General features: G+C 44.6%; 1 protein-coding gene across 3 annotated transcripts in view; it reads left to right on the top strand.

The window, feature by feature from the left end:
* Window positions 1-10270: 10270 nt before the first annotated feature.
* The window catches only part of CMKLR2 (chemerin chemokine-like receptor 2), a 46602-nt gene continuing 39542 nt past the window's right edge, over window positions 10271-17330 (top strand). Inside the window, exon 1 of one of the 3 annotated variants that reach the window (XM_045575468.1) lies at window positions 10271-10527. The gene's annotated coding sequence lies outside the window, so the exon portion shown is untranslated. Of the gene's footprint in view, window positions 10528-16118; window positions 16386-16449; window positions 16882-17330 lie in introns of those variants that run through there. The other 2 variants (XM_036422101.2, XM_045575469.1) reach the window with 2 other exon arrangements.

A 17330-nucleotide genomic window follows, 5' to 3' on the forward strand; every position in this document is an offset into this window, starting at 1 on the left:
CTGACATTTTATTGCTCTTTCACAGCTTAATTAAAAACAGTGCGATGCTGAAACAGACTAAGCCAATAAAAAAAAAAAATTCTCCTCAGCATGTGAATTGTGACTTCACTCGGGACATTTGGCAATGACTGTCCGTGTGACAGTTTCAGAGCCACCCATTTGTCACAGGGACCACCACAGGTTGGAATGAAGCTCCTTGTGGATGTTTCCATCCCTTAAAAACTTCGCATAGAGCCACTGAGTTCATTCCTCTTCCGGGTTGTGGTATATTGGTTTATCAGCTGCAAATAAGAGCAGAGAGTCAGGAAGTGATGAGTTGAGCTCTCAGGATTAGGAACAGCTGCATTTCTTCTTCTTTTTTGTTTTAATATATTTTATTGATTTCAGAGAGGAAGGGAGAAGGAAAAAGAGATAGAAACATTAATGATGAGAGAGAATCATTGATCGGCTGTCTCCTACACGGCCCCCCACTGGGGATCGAGCTGGCCACCCGGGCATGTACCCTTGACCGGAATGGAAGCTGGGACCCTTTAGTCCACAGGCACATGCTCTATCCACTGAGCCAAACCAGCTAGGTCCAGCTGCATTTGTCTGAGTGTACATCTCACCTGCACATTGAACTTGGAACTTAGAGTTCTCTCATATCCCAGAAACACAACATTGGGAGATTGTACATTGTTGCCTGGCATTCTCTCTTTGAGTTGAAGGCCACTCCTTTTGTGCTTCCAGTTTCGTGAGGTTTATTGACTTTCCTTTATGCCTTGCCTTCTCAAGCACTTTTGAGCTGAAATCCTCCCGAGTAAGGCATTCATCAGTGAGTTTGGGGAAATAATAATAATACAGAATGTCAATGGTAAGCTATAAAAGTGATTGTCCCTGGTTTCTACTCCAAGGACAAGACACGGTTTTCTCCAGCTTGCTTCTCTTTGTGATAGTCTCATAATGTTAGCCACTGTAAAGCGAAAAATCATTACATGCTGGGGACTGTATTAGGCAAGTTGGATGTGTGCTTTCTTCCTTTTCATTCCATCCTCATAGCAACACTGTGAGGTAGATTCTCAGTCAGTTTTATTGTTTGTTTCAAAATAAACTTACCTAGGTTGCCACACATGATGAGACAGTGTTATAAAGATACCTTGAATAATGAAGTTGTCATTCTTTTTCAAGGATTTTAATATGGTGTGGTGTACGTGAGCTATGATTTGGTTTGACAATGTAAAATAACAACAGACTCCAAGTAATCGCAATCTAAACACGGAAAGGCCTATCTCTCTCAAGAAACAGTGAGTGAGAGGGCCCCGGCTGGGTTGCTCCGCTGGTTAGAGCATTCCCCATCAGGGCACATACTTAGGTTGTAGGTTCCAAACCTGGTGGGGGCACATACGGGGGCACATACCAATCAATGTTTCACTCTCCCTCTTCTGTCTTCCAAATCAATAACATCATATCCTCGGGCGAGGATTAAAAAAGAAAAGAAACAGTAAATTAGAGGTAGAAGGTTGTTGACATTACTTCAGTGACTTAAGAATTCCAAGGCTGAGGTCACTAGGATTCTGTTTTATAGCTTCTCCATGTAGTTCCAAACGAGCTGCTTGGAATTTCTGTCGTCTTATCAGCCTCCCCTGCCACAGAGTGAGTACGTGACACTGTGGTGGGTGGAGGTGAAGTTCTTGCAATCCCTGAGGAAAGGCGTCTCCTGAGGGAAAGATGAGGAATGTTGATTAGTGTGGAGATAAGGAGCCCCTGGGTTCCCAGTGCCCCATCCCTGTACGGCTCACCATGGAAAAGTGCCAGAGGAAAGGTCACTGCCCACAGTTTCTGCTTCATGTTCAATTCCAAGCCCAGCCCAGCCCAGCATCATGCAGGTGGAGTCTGCGTGGCCGTGAGCCATGTGGCTGCTAAGGACATGTGGGCGCGCAAACACAGGGGTGAGAGCAGGCCACAGAGCAAAAAAGAGTAAGGGGGGGGGTCTCTTTGTCTGGAGATTTTACCCACGAGCTTCTTTATTTTATTTATTTATTTATTTTTAAATTAAATTATTATCTTTGTACATATACCATTGCCCCCCCCCCATACATGGCCCCCATCCCCAGAGTTTTGTGTCTATTGGTTGTACTTATATGCATGTATACAAGTCCTTTGGTTGATCTCTTATCTCCCCCAGATCTCCCTAAACCCAGGCGCTTCTTTAAACTGACCCATTCACCTCCCACGATTTCTGACGGGGTCCACCATCTCGAGAATCCATTGTTCCTCAGGCCAGTCTGACAGGCAAGCACCTCCCCGCACCACCCTAACTTCCACTGTGCGTGTGCCAGTCTTCCTCTCTTCCTCTTCTCCCCCAGCAATCCAGCACTGGGGGGGCGCGGGGGGGGGGCGTAATCCCCTTGGAGAAGCAATACTGTGTGAAGAAGCTGTGGCTTCCTGGCCAGGCTTCCCAGGTGACCATGCTAACAACGTCTGAGTTCTCTTTGTTCTCTTTTCTTTATTAATATTAACTAGCTAATTATGACAATAACAAGACGAGTTCTTCATTAATAGATAGTACAACTGGAAAGCACATTGGGTGAACCGTAGCAAGGAATCATAATTATTTATTGAGACCTTACTCTTTATGTACTTTACATATACTGTCTTTTTAAAAAATATATACATATTTTATTGATTTTTTTACAGAGAGGAGGAAAGACAGATAGAGAGTTAGAAACATCGATCAGCTGCCTCCTGCGCACTCCCTACTGGGGATGTGCCTGCAAGCAAGGTACATGCCCTTGACCGGAATCGAACCTGGGACCCTTGAGGACACAGGCTGACTCTCTATCCACTGAGCCAAACTATTTAGGTCATGTCTTTTTTTCTTTCTTTTTTTTCTTTTCTTTCTTTTTTTTTTTTTATACTGACTTACTGATACCTCACAACAACACTATGCTGTAGGTAAAATCATTATCCCCATTCTCCAGATAAGAAAACCAGGACTTGGAGCATTTCAGAAATTTTTTTAAAGTCGTTCAGAAAATCTCTGGGGGAGCAGCTGGAATTAGAATCCTGGTTCTCCTAAAGCCAAGACTTTGCAGTCCATTTGTGTGATTTCCCCTCTGAAACAACAGACTAGTCACAACGCTGAGAGTCTCTGTTCCACGGAGGAGAGGCCCTGCTGGATAGATGCGTGGTCAGAGCCTTTCTCAGGCTGGGGCCCTTTGCTGAACGTGCCACTGTGATGCTAATCAGTCTGACCCTGCTTTTTCTCCCAATGAGTAATTTCTCCAGCGCCATTTCCATTTTCTGTTATTTGCATTTATCATCCTTATGTGCATTGGTACCATAATGACTTGGGTGGTGTGTGTGTGTATGTGTGTGTGTGTGTGTGTGTGTGTGTGCGTGTGTGTTTCAGGTAATTTTCCAAGTGTGACATTTATTACAATGTTTTGATAGCTGAAATTACAGGACAGAAAATAAAATATTAAGTATGCTCTTTTTATTATGCCTTAAAATGCCATAAATTTGTGTCCCTTGGAGAGGGCTGGTGGACTGTAACTGAAGCTATAAACTCACGACGCTATTGCTAACTGATTTGGAGGATGCAAGGGGAGCTTTCATTTTTCCATTTCAATATGTTTATCATGCAACAAACATCTCTCCTCACTCTGCTTCCCGGGCCTCATAAAATGGAAATGGAAAATATAAAATGGCTTAATAGCAGAGCAACACCAAATAGCATGCTTGGCATGACTTGACATTTTTAAAATACAGAGTCTCATTATTTTAAATATGTCTCATTATTGTAATTATGCAGCTACAAATGTAGTGGATAACACATCATATCATTACTTAATTTTATGGAAAAGCTTTCTAAGTTGTTTGTTGACTGATAATGCCACGTTCTGGTTCTATTTGCCTAAATGGCAGCCTGTGCTAGCGTTTTATAGTTCACTTTAACATTTCTTAAAAATGTGCTTATCTCTGGGATCCAGTATGAGAATGCCGTCTTTCTGCAGAAGATGTTCCAGGAATTGTTTTTGAAAACAGGTGTGACCGCGCTGCACTTTCGTGTTCTGGGATAGCAATAAGGTTACTGCTTCTTAAAATGCCTCCGAGAGCAGCTGTCGGCTGTGATATTATGCAGTCATGGAAAACATGTTTTTGAATAATATATAATGACACGGAAAATTGCTCATGGTTTAAGCAAAACGGGCAAGTTATGAAATTGCAGCTACAGCCGAAACTCACACAAACATTCTTAAAATAAAGAAATATGCCAAAAATGCCAAAGGATTGGGATGTTCAAAATGGCCACGTTCAGGGTGATTTTCATTCTCATTTTTAGGTGCCTTGATATTTTCTGAATAGCCAAGGATTGAAATCATATTTTTAATTGAAGGGGGGGAAAAAGTTATTTTTGAAGTTGCTTTGAGTTTTGTGAGTGGAAGACATGATGGCATGGCATTGACTTGGGAGCAACAAAGCCCAAACCAACAGCTGCCGCCTCATTCCACGGAGAGTTTCAGGGCGAGGATGCCAAGCATCTTGAAGGACTGGTAAAAATAGTCGCCTGGGCCCCTCTCTAGCCCCTGCAGGAACTCCACCTGGACTGGTGCCATGCTGGCAAAGCGGGCTGTCCCTGTCAGGCCCAGCTGGTACTGTCCTTCCTAGCCACCGTGCAGCTGGTCCCCTAACTCCCCACGCTGCCCCTCTTCATGCTGGATACTTAGCTCAGGGGCCTTCTCCGACTAACATGACAGTTGAAGTTCCTTTAAAAAACTTGGCACAAGAGCGGGAGTTCTTGTTGAAGGGGTATAGAACTGCACATTTAGAAGATTTTAAAAAAGTTCTGAAAGTCTATTTTGTGACCATGTACACATTGAACTACTGAAGCATATACTTAAAAATGGTGAAGATGATAAATTTTATATGTGGTAGCGGTTGTTTTTACCACAATTTAAAAAAAAAAAAGAAAGAAAGAAAGAAAGAAAAGAATTTAAGACGTCAGTGCAGAGGGCTCCCACCCGGCAGAATGAACCCAGTGGACTTACACATATCTTGCTGAGTTCAAGAGGCTTCTCGAGGGAATCAGAATATGCCACTCCAAACGATACACATGTGACATAAGGATTATTTTGAGCTGAAGGTAATTTAAGAAAAGGCAGACATAGGAGGAACTCCCTGCCCTCCTTTTTGGGGATTAGGATTTAACATGGGAACAAGGAAGGAACACACACATTCAGACCACAGTGGTACCGTTATAATAACCTGGTAGGACAGGAAAGAAATAAAGAGAAGACTAAATAATAGAGGCATGCCATTTATACATCTTGGCCAGAAAGCTGCCGTGAACCTTCTCCAAGTCTGTTCCCCACAAATCGCTGCAAGACGGGACTGGACCATAGACGCGTGTCCAGGAAGGTCCGTGTGCTGTGGTGCTCACTTGTCAGTCACATCGGGGAGCGAGTCAGTGGCCGGAATAAGTGCAAAATCTAAGATGCTTAACTCCTGAACAAAGGAGCATCTCTCGTTCTTGCTGCTCCTGCCTGATTCCCGTTGTAGAGGTCACACTCCCCTGAGCTCCTGGGGCTCACAGCCACGAGGACACTACACAATGGGCTCATGGACTGTGATTGGCTAATGCTGGACTGGGCTCAGTTCCACCGTGGTGCAGTCCTCAGGACCCTGCCCTCCTCTTAGCTCCACTGGAGCCCCAGCTACACCTTTTTCAGGCCTGGGTTAAGAGGCATAGGACTATACAACCCAATAAATGCAATTCCATGCCAATGGAAACCATTCGCTCTCCCACGCGAGTCTTAGGAACTTCATTTTCTCAAGCTATCACAAGAGCCACCCCATTCCCCTAACGTCTGGGAGAGGGGACCCACTGATTTCTCTTGCAACCACAGCACCTGCTAAAAACTTGTATGTGCTATGCATTTCCTCGTTGTTTTGCTTCCCACAATATATCATACCTAGAAGCACAACCACTGCTTGCTTTTGTCTAGCCACTTCTCCACAATGTATTGTCCTTTGTCAACACTGTTCATGAGCTCCCAGACCTACTTGCTTCTCTGGGTTTTAACTTCTTCTTCTTCTTCTTCTTCTTCTTCTTTCTTCTTCTTCTTCTTCTTCTTCTTCTTCTTCTTCTTCTTCTCTTCTTCTTCTTCTCCTCCTCCTCCTCCTCCTCCTCCTCCTCCTCCTCCTCCTCCTCCTCCTCCTCCTCCTCCTCTCCTCCTCCTCTCCTCCTCCTCTCCTCTCTCCTCCTCCTCCTCCTCCTCCTCCTCCTCCTCCTCCTCCTCCTCCTCCTCCTCTTCTTCTTCTTCTTCTTCTTCTTCTTCTTTTGTGAAATTCCTATGTACATGAGAAATAAAACTTTCCTCCTGCTTACCTTCTTCCAGTTGAACTCACAGGCCCCAGCTACAGAATCTAAGAAGGTAGCGGAAACGTTTTTCCTCCTCTCCTACATTGCCTTGATGGTCCCTGGGTGCCCTGGCAGAGGCACACCTGTATATTGACATCTGGAACAGATCAACTTTTAGTATCTCCCCTCCTCAATGTGATCCAATTACTTTCAGTGCCATCATGAAATGAAACAGAAAGAAATGCAGTTGGTGAGATTTTTTTTTTTAATTGACTGAGCCTTTGTCTATATAATTACACCAGGAAACAAAATGAAAAAATAACTAAATAATGTAGCACAGCCCTCACTGTTTTTGGCTCAGTGGATAGAGCGTCAGCCTGCAGACTGAAGGGTCCCAGGTTCATTCAATTCCGGTCAAGGGCATTTACCTTGGTTGTGGGCATATCCCCAGTAGGGAGTGTGCAGGTGGCAGCTGAATTGATGTTTCTAACTCTCTATTCCTCTCTCTTCCTCTTTGTAAAAAAAATCAATAAAATATATATTTTTAAAAATAAGTAAATAAATAATGTAGCACAGAAAGAGGAACATGAACAACTATTTTCTCAACAATTTTTTATATCGAACAATTTGACTGTAGACCCCTTGGTTGCAGTCTGATGTGGTACTTTATGCAAATATACTACTACCCCAAAAGATGGCCCCTGGGCATGCTGAGTACTTTGAGCCGAAGGACTCCGAGAAGCAGCAAGTGCAGGCGGAACCTGCCCCCTTCTCCCAAAGCAGAAGCCTCACTGTCATGTGGAGGCGCCCTACCTGAGCCGAGGGAAGGATCGTCTTTATCTCCAAGATACCGAGAGGCATTTGAACAAACAGGCCTTCCTGTTTTCCCCAATTTGCTATCCTGAGCTCAACCCCTTGTTTGTCCTTATCACAGTTTTTCACCACTTGCCACGCACCATCAAACCCAGCACAGCGCCACTCGGCTTGAACTGTTTCCTCAGGTCTTCATTTCCTGAGGAAGGCTCCTGTGCATGCTAAATGTGCTTTGAATAAATTTGTATGCTACTCTCTTGTTCATCTGCATTTTTGGTACCCCTCACCCCACGCCCCCGCTTAGTAGATGGACAGCGGGAAAAGATCCTTTCTCCTTCTACATCAGCAATCAATAACTAGATTTTCATAAAACTGATATGTCTGCAGAGTTTACAATTTTTAGGCAACTATTAAAACACATTGTTGCTGCCCTAACCGGTTTGGCTCAGTGGATAGAGTGTTGGCCTGCAGACTGAAGGGTCCCAGGTTCGATTCCGGTCAAGGGCACGTACCTTGGTTGCAGGCCCATCCCCAGAGGGGCGTGAGCAGGAGGCCGATGATCGATGTTTCTCTCTCATCGAAGTTTCTGGCTCTCTATCCCCCTCCCTTCCTCTCTGTAAAAATTGATAAAATATATTTCTGAAAAAAACATCGTTGCTACAGTGCTTTTACTTCTTGAATTAGTCTTTCATTGTAAAACGATTTTTAAATGAAGTTTTGTTTTAAAAAATATTATCCAAATTCCGTTTTTGGAAAGTTGTGGACTAAATGTACATTTGCCAAACCAAAGACAGTGCACCTTGCAGTTCTCTCTGGGTTTCATCATTTTACATTTTAAGTCTAAAGAGGCTGAAAGACCTTAAGTTCTGTTTCTTTTGTTTGTTTTGTGGGGGGGGGAGAGGGAGTATGTTTTGTTAATCCTCACCCGATAAATTTACTTTATTTTTATTTACTTACTTATTTTTCCATTGATTTTTTTAGAAACTGTGGAAGAGAAACATCGATGTGAGAGAAACACATCGATTGATTGCATCCTGCATGAGCCCTAACCAGGGCTGAGGCCGGGGAGGAGCTTGCAACCAGATGCCCTTGGCCGGAATCAAACCCAGGATCCTTTGGTCCATACACCAAAGCTCTATCCACTGAGCCAAACCGGTTAGGGCCCGAGGATATTTTTTCTATTGATTTTTTTTTTTTTTTTTTTTTTTTTTTTTTTTTTTAAGAGAGAGAGAGAGAGAGAGAATGAAAGAGAAAAGGAGAGACAGAGAAAGAAAAATATCAACTGGTTGCCTCCCACACAGGCCAGGGATTGAGCCTGCAGCCAAAGTACATGCTCTTGACTGGAATCGAACCCTCAACTCTTCAGTCCATAGGATGCTACTCTCACCACTGAGCAAAACTGGCTAGGGCAAGTTCTGTTTCTTCATCCCTACCATGATGGTGCTATCATTTTGTATTTCAAATCTATCACTTAAGTGTAGGGCAACACAAACTGCCCCAATAACTTGGAACTATTACCAACTTAATCTCTAAAGATGGACTTAGTCCATGTGTGGCATGGGGGCGACTCTGTACATGGTATTCTTTTCAGTGACCTTCCCTATAAAACACATTGTTTATTAAAAAATAAGTAACAAAGATTAAAATAAGAATAAAGAATGAACTCTTATGTAATCCACATTGTCTTTTAAAAATAAAATTTACTTACATAACTATGTGATTAAAATGCATCATTACCATTTTTATCTCATTATTTTTTTAAATATATTTTTATTGATTTCAGGGAGGCAGGGAGAGGGAGAGAGAGAGAGAGAGAGAAACATCAATGATGAGAGAATCATCCATCGGCGGTTGCCTCTTACATGCCCCACACTGGGGATCAAACCCACCACCAGAACGTATGCCCTGGCTGGGAGTCAAACCTTGACCTCGTGGTGGATAGTTCGACACTCAACCACTGAGTGACACCGGCCAGGCACAGCAATATTTATTCATTGAATAGATGAATACCATTAAAATGAATATATTCATTCATTAAATATATTCATATAGTTTATTAATTATGCATTCATTGGCTGATTACTCTGTGTGCCTTGACTATGGATCAAAGCCACAACCTTGGTGGATGAGGACAATGCTGTAATCAACCGAACCACCTGGCCAACGGAAGGCTTTTCGAGGGGAGGAGAATTGCATCACTGACCTTGTTTAGAATTGCTGACACATGGAGGCAGAAGGGCCCTGCTTTTTGTTATTGCTTTTAAATTCCCCACTCCTTTATTGCGGCAGTGGGCAGACCCCTGCCCATTGCACCTGCATTGGCACACTGCTGTTCCACAGCTAAGCTGGTTAAGTTGGTTTTGTCAATTTCCTGGTATTGTATAATGCATCCAGATTTTACTAGGGGATTCATATTTTTTAAATGAGCAAACATAAAATTCCTTATGCATTAAAAATGAGTGCTTGATGACTTAGCTTTCTGTGGGCTCAATTTTCCTAAATTGAAAAAACTCAACAGGAAAAATAATTAAAAAGGGACACACGGGTTGAAGGTGCAGAATCCCGGAGGGTCCAGATGGGTGTTATGGGTGAGTGACGGGAGCGGAAGGTGGGGGGGAAGAAAGGTGAGGAACTGGAGGTGACACCCACCAGAGGTGGTCAGGCAGCAACACTGGGAGCCGCCAGTACTCAGCATCCTTGTGGGACACCAGTTCTGGCTGTGTGTGTGTGTGTGTGTTTCAGGAGCTGGTAATCCGGACCTCCTGATTTTTAAATGATGGAAATTAATTCAAACACTAAAAAACACCACACAGCACAAACAGAACACATCAGCAGCTGCAGGATGCCCCAGGCTACCACTTTCCTAATGAAAAATGCAAGCTGTGCTTGAACCAGAGAAAGGAGTCAAGCAGATGCGCTTTCTTCTCCAAACCTTTCCCTATCCCAACATGTGACATTTTGGGAAGATCCAGATACACTGACATCATAACCATAATGTGCAGTTTAACAAGAAAAGTGGCATAATTAGAGTAAATAGTTGGGAGCGGCCGAACTCCCAGAGCAATCCTTTCTCCTGAGTCAAGGCCAAGGGTGGTGTCACCCAGATGCCTGGCGACTAAGTGATGTACACCAGATTCATTTAACCACTGGCAAACTGCGTTTCTTTCGCTGGAGCAGTAAATTAAGAGATTCTTGGCCTCCCTTGGTTACAAAAAAAAAAAAAAAAAAGAGGGAATAATTTTCCCAAGACTCGGGGTAGCTGCCACCAGTCTTCCCTGAGAAGTTATTAGCCACCAAGATCCAGAGAGCAGAGCTCGAGGCTTCTGCCCACGTCCCTCCCGGCAGCCGCCGCCACAGGCACCTTTCCAGAGGTGAGTGTTTTTCTTTGCCTTCCAAAAGCTTCCGGGCCCTGAGCATCTGAGTTTTCGTGAAGAAAACCAGGCTAAATCCTCCTATTTGGACCTCATTTGATTTGGCATTTGGCATATTAAAAGGGAAGGTTTATTCAAATTAGAGATAACAATAGAAGCTGTTCCCGACATTTCTGCAGGTAATTAGAGCTTTGTGTATCTTAATTAAAAAGATGTAGAGCTAAATCCTCCAGCATATTTACTTAGCATCCTCGAGGCTCGGTTCCTGCAGGGGCCATGCAGAATTAACGGCAAGAATGTGGAAAGGGCTTTGTCCTCGGTGGCCTTTCAGAAGCCTCTGGTTTAAAAGGCATGAATGCTGCCCTTTATGGCCAGGTTGGCATGGCTCCTTCACGTGACCTCCCAGGGCCACCGAGTCTCCGCTTGGGCGTCCAGTTTCAGGGCCTAAGAGAAGCTTTGCTTGCGTCCGGCCTCAATGTTCCTGTCCCACCCAATCAAGGCCCCGAAGTCTAATCTCTATGCCTGCTTCCCGTGAAGAAACAGGCCTGAGAAAGGCACGTACACACAAGGGGACAGGCGCCTCCTGGCCTGAAAGGAGGAAACAAATGGAAAGCAGGAAGGTCTGTCTTTTTCCTTTAAAATCGGCCCATTTGGAGGTATTCTGTCTCTTCCAGTGGTTCTGTGCTAGGATGGGTTTTTTTCCCCTCTCTTTTGTACAAACAGCAACAATAAAAAGATTAGAAAGGACCATTAACAGAAGTAAATATGCTGACGCAAGGCACGTGCAAACCTCAGAGGCAAATTCTCAGGGGATTGAGAAAACACACCAGAGAATGTCGGTTTTGCAGCTTATTTGATACACTAGAATAAAAAGAGGAGACCTAAGGAGGGTCACATGAAATCCATGGGTGGTAGTGAAAGCAACATATGGGGTTCAGGTCTGAGTTCTTTGCCTCGCAAAATTGATGAGTGAATTTGTAGAAAAAAACGGCAGAAGCAAAGTTTATTGAGAGAAGCTGGTCCTGGAAAAGGTGCAGCTGGGGTTCCAGAAGCAGGCCGGTGTCCAGAGCGTCCATTCTCTGTTGCTGCCTGAATTGGGGGGGAAGGGAAGAGACAGAGAGAGAGAGAGAGGGGGGGGGGGAGAGTGTGTGTGTGTGTGTGTGTGTGTGTTTTGTCTACGGGCAGAATCATGTCTTGCTAGCTCCTGATTGGTTCTGTCAAAGAATCTTGCCTTAGAAACATTCTTGTGATACGCCTCACTGCCTTGTGACTAGTTATCTCTGTAAGCTGCTTGTCTTAGCAACAACATACATGCATTTTAAAGTTGATGTCTCCTGTGTGCCCTTCTTTCTCTGACCATCTGGGTTGCCTTAGTAACTCTCCCCAGTTGGTTCCTGGGTTCTGTTTCCTCTCCCCCGTTGTCATCCCTGTCTACCTAGTTTCCTTCTGTCTTCTGCTCAATAGATTAAGGGGGCAGGAAAAAGCAAAGGGTAGGATCTCTAGGACTGGATGCAACATAAAGCAAAGAGACACGTACTTATTTCACATCGGTGGGCACAGTACAGTTAATAGCTGACAGCCCAGAAAGATGGTATTTGGGGAACAAGATAACAACGAGGGGTTCTGTGTCATCTCAGGCTCTGTTGCAGTGGGTGTGCCCTGGACATTCTGGAAAATGAGATTACTCTGACATTTCAAAGGTCTGTTATCTTAGATGCAAAAAGACAACAGACAGGTTTGACTTTTCGCTCTAAGGTTATGTTCTTACTCTATCCCAGCAGTCCACCATTTCAGCAAGACAGATGATGACACTAAGACTTCTAGGAATGCAACCTGAATTCCCTGACCTTATTGCTGAGTTTCTACGCTCACGTGAGAGAGATAAATCAGAAGCACGTGCACGCACACACACACACACACACACACACACACACACACACACACCTAATTCTGATTCTGAAGCTAAGGGAGAGGAGAGCAAATCAAAGTAGGAAAAAGGCCGAAAACCGGTTTGGCTCAGTGGATAGAGGGTCACCTGTGGACTGAAGGGTCCTAGGTTCGATTCTGGTCAAGGGCATGTACCTTGGTTGTGGGCACATCCACATTAGAGGGTGTGCAGGAGGCAGGTGATCGATGTTTCTTCTCATCAATGTTTCTAACTCTCTACCCCTCTCTCTTCCTTTCTGTAAAAAATCAATAAAATATATATATTTTTTAAAAATTGGGGGCCTGGTTGGGGAAATGGTGAAACAATAAACAACTAATGAAGGGGTGGGGAAGAGAAACTTCCTAAGAATAAGCGTTCCTAGTACTGTGTGACCACATTATCCAATCAAGAGGGTCAAATGTTAATGCATCCTTTGGATTGATTTATGACCAAAAAGGGGCAGTGGGGACGAAAAGGGGCCACATACCAAGTCCGACAAGTTCAGAGGAAGCCAGCATGGTGGGCCACACAAACACAGAGACTGAAAGTAACCAACCACACAGAAGCATCTGAACACAATTATTATTATTACTAGTGGCCCGGTGCATGAAATTTGTGTGTGTGTGTGTGTGTGTGTGTGTGGGAGAGGGGGGGTGTCCACTCAGCTCAGCCTGCACTCCCTCCAATTCAGAACCCACGGGGAATGTCTGACTGCAGGTTTAGGCCTGATCCCCAACATCCCTCTCACAATCCTGGACCCACTGGCTCCTAATTGCCCACCTGCCTGCCTGTCTGGTCACCCCTAACTGCCCCCCTCCCTGCCTGCTTGTTCAGTCATTTGGTCATCCCTCACTAACCTCCCCGCTGGCTGGCCTGGTCGCAAGCAGCTATCTTGTGAGGCTGTGATGGTCAATTTGCATATTACCTCTTTATTACATAGGGTTATCATTATTGTTGTTATTTTAATACAAATACTATATCTTTTTTTAAAATAAGTTTTTACCAATTTCAGAGAGGAAGGGAGAGGGAGAGATAGAAACATCAATGATAAGAATCATTGATTGTCTGCCTCCTGTATGCCCCCTGCTGGGGATTGTGGACCCCAAAACCCCTGATCAGGAACCAAACCATGAATACCTGGTTCATAGATTGAAGCTCAACCACTGAACCACACCAGCCAAGTTGAACATCATTTTTAACTAAAAGTGAGTTATGGTGATAGTCAAGTCTCGTCCCAGACCTTACAAAGGTCAATCTCTACCTAAGGGGACCCTGTCTATTGCCTTTTTTTGTGTCCAAGATAACATCGCATTGGAAATGTCAGCGTAATCTCCTTTCCTGGACCCCTCAGGGCACACCCACCACACAGAGCACAAGATCCCACGGACCCCTTCTTGTTATCTCGTTTCCTTAATAGCTTGTCTATGTGCTATAAATGTGGTGTGTAGAGTCAGTGCCTGGGACTGAACTCCAACTCTGCAACGTGCAGTGGAGGCCACCTTACTAGATCGCCAATGAACTGACTCTCCAGCGTAACCAATGCACCACCCAACAGCCTGGCTGATGTCCACGGCTCTCACTGCACAAAGGGTGGCCCTTCAGCTTCAACTATTTTTGCATAATGGACCAAATAATAATATATATACACACATCTTAGGGGAGCTCCGCAAATGTGCAGCTGAGACATTTTATTTACTGTTCCTGAGTTTTTCGGACCAATTTCAAAGGTAAGTAATCATGTTTCAACTCTATTGTTTTAGGGGGTAGCGAAAACATAAAAACGTATACACTTCCTTGAGTTTCGGTGTGTACTGTGCTTCAACTATGCTTAGCACCTAGGCACTGTTTGCCAAATGCCATTTCTCATCTTCCTCTATCCTTTGCTCCTCAGTGCTTGCCGCTCTACCACCAAAAAAGGAACTGGAGGCCATGTAAATAACCAAAACTTAAAATTCTTCTCAAAAATGTCTTTTGTGGGGGAAACTGTGCTTTTGTGTGTTTGCAGAAGGTAGAGTGTAACTAACTAGTAGCAAACACTAACATGGCTGATGCAGAGCGGTAGGAGCTGGTGGCTAGGTAGGACTTGGCAGCAAAGAGCTCTGCTATTTGCTTCCTCCTTCAACCAGCACATCTATGCTGGGGTCATACTGAAAAGAGATATGCCAGGACTATTAATAGTGGTTATTTCTGTGGAATCAAGGGGTTGGGAAATGTGAAGGAGTGCATCCTTATAGGCAGGGGGAAATTTGGAGTTTGGGGTTATTTCGATCTGCTCCCCCTCCACCCTTCCCCACTGCACAGTGAATACTGCTTCACATTTCCTGGACTTGGTGTTGGAGGGGAGGAACGGGCATGTTCCCTCCACATTTCATTGTTCTTGGCTAAGACCCCGTGTAAAGAGACATGGCCAGGAAGGCGGGAGGGGGACACAAAACAACTTTAATTACGTGCATTAAGGCGACCCACAAAGATATCAGCCTCACATGGCGGCCAGAAGATTGAGGATTATATGGGATCCCGAGCTAAGGAAAGGGATAGGTCTGGGATTTAGAGGAGGGGAAGGTAATTCTCAGGAAGGTGAGAAGAGGAAATGTTAGGGAGACAAAGGTCGTCCTGACTGGCAGATAAGCCTCTCCGATAAAAAAATGATCTCCAGTAGTAGTAGCTGTCTTCCTGATACAGGCCCTTTCTAATGTAAATGTCTCTCATAAATGTAGATTCCCCCCCCCCCCCCCCCAAAGGGTAACTCCTGACTGTTTCCAGAGCTTCTTCTGGGTCTGCCGTGTCTTCAGAAATAATCAGCTCAAAAAGATCCTTATGCCAAAGAGGCGATACTCGGGGCGGCACCCGGCGCCCCCCGCAGCCTCGACAGCAGGCAGACACAGAGCCGTGTGCTCCTCAAGCCGTGCTCAATTAGGCGGCCCACCCATGTTTCAGGACCTAATAACATTCGATTTCCAATAGCACATGGTCAAGCTGATGCTAGACCTTCCCCAGATAATCACGTTAGCCCTGCAGAGGGGAGCTAACCACATCAAGCCCTGCTCACCTTCACCACTCCCCCCCGCCCCCCGCCACTCCCCCCTGCTCCCCCTGCCCCCCCAAAGCCCGCCCTAGAATTTCTGAATTATGAGTCCTGTTGCAGATACACAGACGAGCCCATATCTGCCAGGCCCACGAGGGAGATGAGAGATAAAAATCCAACCTTTAATTTCCTCAGAGCCTGGCAAGCTGTCTCTCAACCTGCCTCAGTTAAAAAAAAAAAAAAAAAAAATTTCACTCTCTCTCACACACACACACACACACACACACACACACACACACACACTAACATGCTCGCCCAACTGACACTGTGATTGCAATTCTCTTCCCTCTCAGAAACACACTGAAACCCAGGGCGTTTGAAGAGCTCTCCTTTGACATTTCCAAGGTTCTTTTCATTCCATTGTTGAAATGAGATTTAATTTGACTTTTCCTAGGCTCCAGCCCACCCAAACAAAGGAGGCCTGGGTGCTTCCCCCACCCCTCATCCCTCAGCCCGCGGCACTGCAGCCAATGGCGATGATTCCATTCAAAAAAACAAACCTCAGTCACACACACACACATACACACACACACACACACACACACACACAGAGGCTGAGCAAAAGAATTAATTGGGGCAGTATGCTCATTGCTTACTTTCCTCCAGGAAAGCAGGGTGCATTTTTATGGAGGGTGGAGGAGGAAGGGAAGGACCACATTCAGAGGAAGCCCAGCATCATTCTCCTCCACAGGGTCATTCCAAAAAGCCAGCTAAAAGCCAAATGAGGAAGCAGGGAAAGAGTACACCCAACGTAGCAGTTCTGAAAACCACCCTGCGTTTCAGTCTGCAGCAGGGAGGTCACACCCAGGCATCACAATAGCGCCACTGCTTTCAGAAAATTAACTGGTAAGTGCTTCTTGTTTGTTTTCCGAGGGATGCATTTGCAGCTGACCAGAGAAGGATTCCTGCACACCATTTATGTCTAAAACAGTATTCGGATTAGCTACCAGCTGGCAATCAAAAAGAAAGAAAGAGAGAGAGAAAAGGAAAGAGGAAAAAAAAAAAAAGTAAAGACAAAGGGACTCCTGATAGTTTATGAAACACTTTAGGTGAAGGTTCAGATTCTTGGTCCTGATAGAAGTGTTGAGGGAAGATCATAACAGGCTTTGCTACAGCTGCTGATTAGATCTAAACTCCTAAAAGAGAGAGAACATAAGGGCACAAAGAACTTGCTGAAATTTCCTTAGCTTTTAACTAGGAAATGGTTCATAAATGTGGATTTTAAGTAGTTGTGACTCAGAAATAATCAAGCATCATTTCTGGAAAGCCCACTGTAGAGAAATCTAATAGGGGAAAATGGTGCTCTGAGATGAAAATTGATTTTCCCTCCTTAGATCACAAGGTAAGAAAAAGTTCTAAATTGAGTTGTAATGTAGTGTGTGTGTGTGTGTGTGTGTGTGTGTGTGTGTGTGTGTGTTTCCCCCTCTCTTTTCAAAGATGAATACGCTTGTGGCTCTTCACAACAAACTTTTCTTTGTTGTTGCTCCTTGAAATCTCCTAATCGATTGCCTGTTCGAATGGCTGCTACCTGGGCCCTCCTAATGGAGGATAATGGCTAAATGCAGAGGAGTAGCTGGGGGAAAGGTTCTGCTAACTCGATTGTTCCTATGGTGGTCAGATAACTGCGAGCAGCAATTGCTTTCTGTCTAATGGTTTATCATTTTCTCCAAATGAAGGCTAATGAAAACCAAATGAAGGGTTGATAATGGAACTTTCATCAGCAATAACTCTTAAATTGGCCCTTTTCACTTAAAGCAAACCCATTCGCCCAGTCTTCCATAAACTTGTTGC

Source organism: Pipistrellus kuhlii, unplaced genomic scaffold, assembly GCF_014108245.1.
Source record: "Pipistrellus kuhlii isolate mPipKuh1 unplaced genomic scaffold, mPipKuh1.p scaffold_m20_p_7, whole genome shotgun sequence".
Taxonomy (NCBI): domain Eukaryota; kingdom Metazoa; phylum Chordata; class Mammalia; order Chiroptera; family Vespertilionidae; genus Pipistrellus; species Pipistrellus kuhlii.